General features: G+C 41.6%; 1 non-coding gene across 1 annotated transcript; it reads right to left on the bottom strand.

Annotated features, from left to right (window-relative positions):
• Positions 1-3,269: 3,269 nt before the first annotated feature.
• LOC136882495 (U5 spliceosomal RNA) lies at positions 3,270-3,387 on the bottom strand. Its single transcript, XR_010861197.2, has one exon. It is a non-coding gene; the product is annotated as a U5 spliceosomal RNA (small nuclear RNA).
• Positions 3,388-12,034: the final 8,647 nt, after the last annotated feature.

The following is a 12,034-nucleotide window of genomic DNA, read 5'->3' as shown; positions in this document are numbered from 1 at the left end:
TTCTAATCTTCGTCATCCTCTACCCATGTTGTTCCTAAGGATTCCAAAGGTTTTATTAAGGCGAATTGCTCCGCCTGATTGTTCGAACATCTGTCGTGGAGTTCAAATTTGAGTTGGTATATCAACTGATTTGATTTGTATATAGGTACTCCTGCTCCCACTCTTTGGTTGCTTTTACTACTAGACTACGACTACTACTACTACTACTACTACTACTACTACTACTACTACTACTACTACCTATCACTTGCCTATGTGGTGTGCTGGTTAGTGTGATTAGCTGCCATCCTTCGGAGGCCCGGGTTCGATTCCCGGATCTGTGACGAAATTTGAAAAGTGATACGAGAGCTGGAACGGGGTCCACTCAGCATCGGGTGGTCAACTGAGTAGATAGGTTCGATTCCCACCTCTGCCGTACTCGAAGTGGTTTTCCGTCGTTTTCCACTTCTTCTCCAGTCAAATGCCGGGATGGTACCCAACATAAAGCCACGGCCGCTTCCTTCCCCCTTCCTTGCCCATCCCCTCCAAACTTCTCATCCCCCCACAAGGCCCCTGTTCAGCAAAGCAGGTGAGGCCACCTGACGAGGTACTTGTCATCCTCTCCAGTTGTATCCCCGCCCAAATATTTCACGTTCCAGGACACTGCCCTGAGGCGGTAGACTTGGGATCCCTCGCTCAGTCCGGGAGAAAACCAATCCTGGAGAGTAAACGGATGAATTAAATATAATTAAATAATTTCGTGGGGCTATTTCTAGCCTTGTGCAGCCCTTGTAAGACAGACCTTCCGACGAGGGTGGGGTATATCTGCCGTGTATCGGAAAGTGAGTGTTATTGTGGTGGAGGATAAGCTGTTGTTGTGTGTGGTGTGTGAGTTGCAGGGATGTTGGAGACAGCACAAATATCGAGTCCCTAAACCAAGGAAATGGATCATTAAAGGTCTAGCCGGGAATCGATAATTCACCCAAAGAGCCGGACCTCGATCTAGGTGAGACGAAGTGATAACGTGTGAATAGTGGTATGTTATTATGTTTCATGTTGGGCTGCCGTGGGGCTCCGCCTCAGAGTGGTTTGACGGAAGGCTGACAAGCGAGTACTATCGTACGAACATAGCCCAGTACAAGAGTACAGAATAACATGAGGTGAAAAGGTTTGTAGTTTCAGCTACTTCCACCACTCCGTAAAGAAGGAGTCATGAGCAGTAGCGGCGATTAGTGGGGGAAGGAGGGGGGGGGGGGCGGGGGCAGTCACCCTCCGACTTTGTTGAGAAACGATTACATTTTTATTCCATTTCAGTCGCCTAAAACTATGAACTATAGGAGTTTTTATAAAAAACAATTTCTACAAGACCTGTTGTCTTATGAGCCAATTCTTTCCTTTATTTCCTTTTATTACTTACTTAACTATTAATTAATTATTGTCCGGCTCCATGGCTAAATGGTTAGCGTGCTGGCCTTTGGTCACAGGGGGCCCAGGTTCGATTCCGGGCAGAATCAGGAATTTTAACTATAATTGGTTAATTCCGCTGGCACGGGCGCTGGATGTATCATAATTACATCCTCGTCACGGCGCGCAGGTCGCCTACGGAAGTCAAATCATAAGACCTGCACCCGGCGAGCCGAACATGTCCTCGGACACTCCCGGCACTAAAATCCATTCCACTTTTTTCAATTAATTATTAATATAATTATTAGCGAAAATACGCACAACATGTCGTTCGTCGCGACTAACCGATTTGGACAGCGCCACAGCAAGTAGTGGAGACTTTGCATGAGCTGTGAGGAAGCGTAGCATGTTTTTTTAATTGTTTTTGTTTAATGATTTTATTTGCTTTACGTCCCACTAACTACGGAGACGCCGAGGTGCCGGAATTTAGTCCCGCAGGAGTTCTTTTACGTGCCAGTAAATCTACCGACACGAGCTTTTTTTTTACTAAGATCATGGACACTGAAGTACCATTCACCCACTTGCCGCACGCATCCGTCAGTCTCTTTAGTGTCTGTTAGTTTCTTAGTGTGTAGTCAAATATTAAATGAATTTAAATCGTGTAATCAAGCCGTACTTCTGTTTAATGGTAATACATGTTAAATATTGTTCCTTTGGTGGAAGTTTTTCACATTCTTTACCCACCTGCTTCACTTCTTTGATGATAATGATGGAATAAGTGCTTCAAGAACGTGTTTGGCAGACTAGTAATTTATGACGCATTTTGTTATTTACTTTTCGTTAAACACAAACATTTTGCATTATTTTACATAAACTTTAGTCAATTGAGGCTATACACATCATAATTACCAAAATATTCTGGTTCATTTCTGTTAATTACATCAAAAACGCAAAATCGTGAAGTTAAAATCCCTTCACAAGCTACCACATAGCGGAAATTTTAACCCAGTGCTTTGAGGCGGTACTGCGGTTAATTTCGGAGTTGCCCGATGTATAGTTCGTGTCTGTCGCTGGTTCACTCACCAGCGATAACATGGGCTGTGTTCTTGGCTTTCACCCCCCCCCCCCCCCTTCTTTCGGGGAGAAACCAGCGTTGATGTCAAAATTATCATTACGTGCGTGAGTATACAGAGTTAAGTAAGGTCTTTGTTTCTAGGGGCCTTACTGAAACACTTAACACAAATAGTTCTTATGGCGACGATGGGTTAGGAAAGTGCTAGGATCGTGGGGAAAGCGATCGTAGCCTTAATTAAGGTCCAGTATTTGCCTGGTGTGAAACTGGTAAACCATCTTCAGGGTTGTCGACAGTGGGGTTCGAACCCACTATCTCCCGAATGCAAGCCTACAGCTACGTGACCCAAACCACGCACACACTCACTCGATCAATACAAATTTCTTGGTCCACAAACTCATCTTCAACTAGCCTCTTAAAATTCTGAATTAGTTCTGAATTTGTGCGATCCTGCTTATACCATATTGCTTAAAGTTCCTTCAAAATTAAAACAAAGCACGAAACTTCCAATTCTAATTAGCCTTATTTTGCAAACTTTCATTGTTTTCTTGTTGGGTATTTTACAAACATACTCTTCAAATTAATTTTTCAATTTGACCCAGTAACAACAGCAGAACACCGACATAAAGCAGCACGTGGTTTTATGGATATTTTCTAATTTCGCCACTTTCTAAATCTAGGACTGCTATTTGAATCAAGGAATTTCAAGGTATGAAGGTAACCAAACCTACAGCAGCAATATTTTTTCAGAGCAAGAACAACGTTCTTCGCTCCTACCTTCGAAGTATTTTTACTTTTAATTGCATTATTTGGCTTAACCCTATGGTTAAGCCGTCACAAAAATTAGTTTTAGACTCATCAAGTGTCCCCCTCCACGGAAATCTTTAGTAAAAGGCGAAAGATTTATGCGATTTGAAGGGAGACCAGAGTACCGAAACTGGTCTTGTAGGGGTATTTCAATATTCTTAATTTTTAGGCAACTATGAGTAGATATATATTTTAATATCTTTGGTGCAAAATATTTCATAGAATAATTTCAATTGAAACATTACGACATAAAAAATAATATATTTCTTCAAACAAACGTACAGAAAATTTATTGTTGTGCCACAAAAAGTCTTACTTTGAATATAAATGTGTAACACGAATATTTATGATCGAGACTGTTTTTGATCCCGTTCAACAGATAGCGTTGTATTTCATATTTGTGCTGCTATCTGTTACTAAGACGGTAAACATGTGATGCTCGTGGCTGCATTGCAGAGGCGTTGCTTACGAGATGTACAAGGCCGAGCCATGTGCGCTCGTTCTTAGCAGAAAAACCGTTCCTAACGAACTCAGTGGCGGCGCGTGGATATAACGTCTGGGGGTCCACTGTTTTAAAGATAACGTACTGTTGTCCGGCTCATTGTATAGTGGTCGGCGTTATGGTCTTCCGTTCGGGGGGGGGGGGGGGGGCAGGGTTTGATTCCCGGTCGGATCGAGGGCTTTGAATTCATAATTAATATTGAAAAAAGTGAAATATGTTGCTGGCTACCAAAAGACAAGGAAAAATATTTAACATAGTGGCATCGCTTGGTTAGCAACACGAGTATCCTTTGAAAGGCTACGGCCGCAGTTCGAAGTTACCAAAATAATAGCTGTAATACCTGTAGCCAACCTCATCCCACGTACTCACGTCTATGTAAAGCTCGCCCTCCTCCTCCAGAAGGTCGGTGGTCGCAGAGTGGGTCTTGGCCCGACAGCTCTGCACTGTGACGGGTGGTTTTCCATTCTCCTGCACTTAGGCGAATCCCTGGACAGTTCCTAGTATAGGCTACGGCAGTAGCGGGTAATTAAGGGGGGCGAGGGGGGCATCCGCCCCCCAACTTTCTGGAGAAAATATTACATTTTTATTTCATTTTGGTCGGCTGGAACTAGGAATATTATTATTATTATTATTATTATTATTATTATTATTATTATTATTATTATTATTATTATTAAAACAAGCAATTTGTACAAGCCCTGTTGTCTTATCAGCTAATTCTTTCCTTTATTTACTTTAATTATTAACACCCTAGCGGAAATACGCACAAAATATCGTTCGTTCCGGCGGACTTGGGGCAAATGCGAAAGAATATTCACTAATTTTGCAACAAGGTGGCACAAAGGTTACTCCGCAATGTACCACAATGCTTCCTTCGAAAGATACACAAAAAATGCTTCAACTGTACACCAAGATTATACCAATTTCGGAACCATTATATTTGTGGGGTGTCCGTCTCTGTGGTGTAGTGGTTAGTGTGATTAACTGCCACCCCCGGAGGTCCGGGTTCGATTCCCGGCTCTGCCACGAAATTTGAAAAGTGGTACGAGGGCTGGAACGGGGTCCACTCAGCTTCGGGAGGTCAACTGAGTAGAGGTGGGTTCGATTCCCACCTCAGTCATCCTGGAAGTGGTTTTCCGTGGTTTCCCACTTCTCCTCCAGGCAAATGCCGGGATGGTACCTCACTTAAGACAACGGCCGCTTCCTTCCCTCTTCCTTGCCTGTCCCATCCAATCTTCCCATCCCTCCACAAGGCCCCTGTTCAGCATAGCAGGTGAGGCCGCCTGGGAGAGGTACTGGTCATTCTCCCCAGTTGTATCACCGACTCAAAGTCTGAATCTCCAGGACACTGCCCTTGAGGCGGTAGAGGTGGGATCCCTCGCTGAGTCCGAGGGAAAAGCCAACCCTGGAGGGTAAACAGATTAAGATAGATAAGATAGAAGAAGTTAAATCGGTGCGTCCATTGTCACTTTCGTACTAAATTGGCACCACAAATTCACCACGTTTGCACCGATAAAAAATTTGCACCAATTTTTACATCATTATTAAACCAATTTTATGTGCAAACTCCGTCGTCATGTGCTGATCAGTCTTGGTTATGAAATAATCTGCAAGTTCGCAGTTCTGGTCTAAAGTAAATCCGGTGGTGGGGGGGGGGGAGGGGAGGGGATGGGGGATTTAGGGTCCCGAACACCTCAGTTGCCCAGTAGCCCGACGAGAATCCTATCACCGGGACTGTCTAAGCTACACGACCTAATAGGTTAAAAGTCTATTTCGATTACAATTCAATATCCCTTTACTTGGCCCACAACGGGTGACTTGCACGCACTCTACAGTGTGATGATAGTAGTGCCAGACCTGTAGCGTTTATAGTCTTTCTTTTTGTACTGAAATTTAAGAAACGAGATTTCCACTTCCATAGGTGCACATGGCCCTGAGGTTCACTCAGCCTACACCAAAAATGAGTACCAGGTTAATTCCTGGGGGGGGGGGGGGGAGGGCGGCCGTAATTCGAGCAAACCACTCTACCCCATCAAGTGCCGAGATTACGGATAGTGGAAGCCTTTACCTTCCACCCCTCCAAGGGCCTTCATGGCCTGTACGGAGATAACTTTGTTTTGCTGTTTGCTTTTGCTTCTTTTTGTACTGTACTCCAGTAAACTTGCTGACTGCAGTTTCTTCTGAATAGCAATCTAATACAGTATGAGAATGTGATTTATAGAGCCCGGATTTCCGTGCATTATCAAATTTCAAAATATGCATGTATTCATGCAGTATCAAATGACGGAACATGCACAATAAACTGGAAAATATGCACTGTCAAAATTCACTTCTACATTGTTATATTTTCACTTCCTTTTGAAGCATTGTACAAAACTAATTTCTCCACATTTTCTTCATTTAAGTTCATTCGTTTATCTGACAAAACATTCCTGAACACAGAAAATGATCTCTCTACGTCACAAGAAGTGACAAGTTCATACTTAAATGAAGACATTTAGGACGAAGTATATCTGAAGTTAACTCTTTTCAAAAATCAACTTAGAAATGCCGTTCCTCAATCCATTTAGACACGAGGTCTCTTCGTAGACTTTTGATAGGTGGCATGACACAGCACAGTCCAACAATAAATTACAATTTGAAGCATGTAAGCGTGCTGCTTTTCAACTCCCTTCATTTCTCAATTATTTTGGCCTCAGACCTGTGAACAGTGAGAGTTCGAGATCGGAAATTCCAGGAAAGCAAAACAGGATTCGGTGCAAAACCGAGGTTTGTAAGCTCCTATCTCAGTAACGCGGCGTCACAGTAGTGTGATTCAAGTTTTGATTTCTTCGTCTAACATAGACGAATAAAAGAAATAGCATTTAGTAATGTAAAATTCGGATACAGTCTTTACTGGGACACTTTATTTCTAAGGATTAAAGCGGTTGACAAGGGGTCTTCCCGCTTATAACAATGTTTACTCAAGAAACAGATAAGAAAGTGCCTGGGTTATAGAACCTCGAGACAAATAACATGGATGTACTGTCCCAAATTCTGCAAACCCATGTTCAAGAAAGGCACTATCATACAAGTTAATATATGCGTCAAAGTAAGAAGAAATGCCATATAATCCAATATAAATGCCCAGTTATTCGCTATTAAATCCAAAATGTTCAAAATATGCATTATGCATGAATTTTCTCCCAAAAAGGCCAAGACATGTAAACATGCACGGAAAAAGTACGGTTGTTTGGAACGATTAGTCATAAAACGAATATTTGCAGAGTTTCAGAAGTGTAACCCACTTATTTAGGAACATGCATTTGCATGGAAATCCGGGCTCTAGAGATTTATCTTAGCTGCACGTGGTGTGCTGGTAGCAGATAGCACGTGCTATGCGGCACGCGTCGACATGTCTGGTGTGTGATGAAGCCTTGTTTGAGTTAGACTTGACCTCTCGTAGATACAAAGTGGGTCTCGGCCCACAAGTGGCCACGGCTGGTCCGTGGTCAACAGCTCTGCACTCTGACCGGCCAACCGAGCAGAAGAGCGGTGGCCACGGCTCTACCGTGGCTCTACGCCTCTCCGTCGGCTCTCCTGAGAATAGTTTCCCGTGGTTTTCCATTCTCCCGCACCAAGGCGAATGCCGGAACAGTTCTTAGTATAGGCCACGGCCGCCAACCCCGTCACCTTCTCCGAGCATCTCCTTCACCGTAACAAATCTCCCGGCCTGAGAGACGGCGTTACCGTCTAAGAGACCCGCCTCCCCCGCCTTTAGGGGAGGAATGAAAACCTTAGTAGTAGCTTTAAGACAGTGCCAAGAAACTTGGAAACATGATAGGATCAGGGTGTAAGGTATGAACAACCAGTGGTGGTAATTGGTAAAATTTATAGGTAGTTACCGTTTATTTTAATTGTATACTACAATGTCATCGCGAATAAAACAATTGTCTATATGATCAATTGTTTTTAACCTTTTCAGTATGCATGTCCACTGAGTTTCTGTATTCACTGTCTAAATATTCAGTCCGAATACTTGGCTGAATGGTTAGCGTTGAGGCCTTCGGTTCAGAGGCTCCTAGGTTCGGTTCCCCACCGGGTCGGGGATTTTATTCTTCTGGCTCAGGGAATGGTTGTTTGTGTTTGTCCCAACACTATCCTCTTCATATTCAGACAACAGATTATACTACTAACCACCAGAAAAACACGCAATAGTGATTACATCCATCCATCCATCCATCCATCCATCCATCCATCCATCCATCCATCCATCCATCCATCCATCCATCCATCCATCCATCCATCCATCCATCCATCCATCCATCCATCTAGCTAGTGTTGGCGTCAGGAAGGGCACCCGGCCGTAAAATATGGCCAAATATGCATTTGCGACACAGTTCGCACCCGCGAACCCACATGTGTAGGAATAGTGATCGAATAAGAATAAGAAGAAGACTGTCTAAATATTCAATTTCCCAAACAATGACAAACTTACACCATTTTTAATGTGTGTGCCTTCAAGGTTTCATGCTTATTTTTTAAGCCTGTCTGTCATTTCTGTTTTGGACCATTTATCTTTCCCGCCAAACAAAAAGTATGACTACAGTACAGTGAATTATTCTTTTCATAGCCATAAATCAAATTATGTTTGTCGCGAGGGAATGAATTGAACTTACGCCTACGTGTAAACTGTCTGCTTTTACAATGTTTAGTATTGGTGGGAAAGAGCCTCCGTGGCTCAGACGGCAGCGCGTCGGCCTCTCACCACTGGATACCGTGGTTTAAATCCCGGTGACTCCATGTGAGATTTGTGCTGGACAATGCGGAGGCGGGACAGGTTTTTCTCCGGGTACTCCGGTTTTCCCTGTCACCTTTCATTCCAGCAACACTCTCCATTTTCATTTCATTGCATCTATCGTTCATTAATAAATCACTTTGGGAGTGGCGACCCCATCGTACTAACAGCCTATATCTGCTTCATTAATTACATCCCTGACCCAGACAATTTTCATTTTCAGTATTGGTGGGACGTCCTAATGTTTTAATTTCTAGCTTCTCTTCTGCTGTGTGCAAGTTGAAGGCTTTTATCAGCAAATTGTACTCTAAATTCATTTTGAAAATGCACTACATGAATCACAGTTTAATTAAAATTTCAGCATTACTACGCACCCCTGACTGACTGCTATCCACAACTGCGAATCACTTTCTCTGGGTAATGCCTTACGACAGTAGCAGTGCAGAAGCTGGTTGCGAAATGCGTGGAAAATGCAATCTGTCGTTTGGTTGTAAAGGGAATGTGCACCACCCACTGGACTGCGCAGAACGAAGATGTATGGATGCTGATGCAGAGAGCTTTAAGGGGAGACGTGTTTGAGAATTCATTGATTTTCTGAATTCTCTGTATCACGGTGACTATCTGAGCTAGAATTATGCACAATGATTTGAAATACGTTGTTGTTACCTGTAAACTCTAATCAGTTAATATACCGTACATAAAATGTTTTTGAAAAATAATATTTTTTTAAAATTTGAATTTTAGTGCTATCGATGTACCTTTTCCTCAGCAACGCCGAGGCCCTGGTCCTTGTAATTTGTTTTAGTGGTTTCTGAGAACTTGATGATTTAATAACTGCCGGCGTTTTTAATGCCATGCTTATTTATATTTAATAAATGAACTTTGAATGCGAAAATTTCACAAAAAATATAGGGTCCCTTATATAAACTCAGACCGAACGCACGGTGTTCGTACTCTGCACTATGGCACTTCCCTCAGCCGAACTTATAACGTGCGCGTGTACACCATCCTACATGGAATGATGCCGGAGGTGTCGTCCCTCCCGGATTATACAGGCATTATATCTGGTGAGTTCTGCCGCTGTAATGTTTCTGATTTAACTCTTAATGTTTTCTTTCAGTTCCTCTAATGTTTGAGGATTTGTTCTCGTCTCATTAGGCTAATTGGTGACAGTCCCAGTGACACTTAAAATAGTGTACATCATATCTATTACGTGATACTTAAACACATACAACCATCACTTAAGTTATTTTTATTGTTTGTATTAAAGGATCATCTAATTCGCAAACAATATGGGCAAGGGCAAACTTTCACCCGAAACAATCTAAAACTTTAAGAACGTAAAAAATAAATAAAACTTTAAATTAAACACACAACAATAATTCCAAAAGTACGAAAGTTCGGAAAATATCAATCAATGTCATAATAAAAATTCCACAAAAATTCACTTGACACATTAACAAGTAATAGAAATACTGAAAGAAACTTTTCAAAAAAGTACCAGTGCAACGCATGGACCAAACTTCAGTGGTACATATAAGTTAGGAAATTTGTTTAGAAGGGTTATAGGGAGGTACATTGAGGGAAACAGGGTGCGCTAGGCAGCGGTGTTAAGGGAACAGGGAACTGGAAATCAAATAGGGATGACATAAAACTGTTAGTGCTCAACTGTAGAAGTATTGTAAAGAAAGGAATAGAATTAAGTAATTTAATAGATACATACTTACCAGATATTGTAATAGGAGTTGAATCATGGCTAAGAAATGATATAATGGATGCAGAAAATTTCTCACCGAACTGGAGGGTGTATCGTAGAGATAGGATAGGAAAGGTAGGAGGGGGAGTATTCATTCTCGTGAAAGAAGAATTTGTAAGCTACGAAAAAGTTAAAGATGACAAGCACGAAATTCTAGGGGTAAGGCTCATTTCTAAAGATAATAGGCAACTAGATGTCTTTGGAGTGTACAGACCAGGAAAGGGTAGCGCAGATGCTGATTCAGAATTATTTGATAAGATAATCAGCTATGCGGGAAACGATAAGGAAAGGAACGTGGTCGTAGCGGGTGATCTCAATTTACCAAATGTCAATTGGGAAGGTAATACGAACGACAGGAAGCATGACCAACAAATGGCAAATAAGTTGTTAATATGGGAAGGGTACCTGATTCAGAAAGTGATGGAACCAACTAGAGGGAAGAATATTCTGGATGTGGTTCTGGTAAAACCAGATGAGCTCTATAGAGAAACCGAAATAATAGATGGTATTAGTGATCACGAAGCTGTTTCTGTGGTGATTAAAAATAAATGTGAAAGCAAGGAAGATATTAAAATTAGGACTGTTAGGCAGTACCATATGGCTGATAAAACAGGCATGAGGGAGTTTTTAATAAGCAACTATGATCGGTGGAAAACGGTAAATAAAAATGTAAACAGACTCTGGGATGGGTTTAAAGCAATTGTTGAGGAATGTGAAAATAGGTTTGTACCTTTAAAGGTGGTAAGGAATGGTAAAGATCCACTATATTATAACAGGGAAGTAAAGAGACTAAGAAGGAGGTGCAGGTTGGAAAGAAATAGCTAGAAATGGCTGTGGAAGTAAGGAGAAATTGAAGGAACTTACTAGGAAATTGAATCTAGCAAAGAAGTCAGCTAAGGACAACATGATGGCAAGCATAACTGGTGACTACACTAATTCTAGTGAAAAATGGAAGAGTATGTATAGGTACTTTAAGGCAGAAACAGGTTCCAAGAAGGATATTACAGAAATAATTAATGAACAAGGGGAGTGTGTATGCGAGGATCTTCAAAAGGCAGAAGTATTCAGTCAGCAGTATGTAAAGATTGTTGGTTACAAGGATAATGTCCACATAGAGGAGGTGACTAATACTATAGAAGTATTAAAATTTACCTATGACAGCAATGACATTTACAGTAAGATAAAAAAGTTAAAAACTAGAAAAGCTGCTGGAATTTATAAGGTTTCGGGGGATATACTAAAGACAATGGGTTGGGATATAGTACCATATCTGAAGTACTTGTTTTATTTTTGTTTGCATGAAGGAACTTTACCAAATGAATGGAGAGTTGCTATAGTAGCCCCTGTGTATAAAGGAAAGGGTGATAGACATAAAGCTGAAAATTACAGGCCAGTCAGTTTGACATGCATTGTATGTAATCTTTGGGAAAGCATTCTTTCTGATTATATAAGACATGTTTGCAAAATTAATAAATGGTTTGACAGAAGGCAGTTTGGGTTTAGGAAAGGTTATTCCACTGAAGCCCAACTTGTAGGATTCCTGCAAGATATAGCAGATATCCTGGATTCAGGAGGTCAATTGGACTGTATTGCGATTGACTTATCTAAGGCACTTGATAGGGTAGATCATGGGAGACTACTGGCTAAAATGAGTGCAATTGGACTTGACAAAAGAGTGACTGAATGGGTGGCTCTGTTTCTAGAAAATAGAACTCAGAGAATTAGAGTAGGTGAAGC

This window comes from Anabrus simplex, chromosome 10, assembly GCF_040414725.1.
Source record: "Anabrus simplex isolate iqAnaSimp1 chromosome 10, ASM4041472v1, whole genome shotgun sequence".
Classification (NCBI taxonomy): domain Eukaryota; kingdom Metazoa; phylum Arthropoda; class Insecta; order Orthoptera; family Tettigoniidae; genus Anabrus; species Anabrus simplex.
The sequence above is the reverse complement of the archived record's forward strand: the minus strand, read 5'-3'. Positions and strand labels throughout refer to the sequence as shown.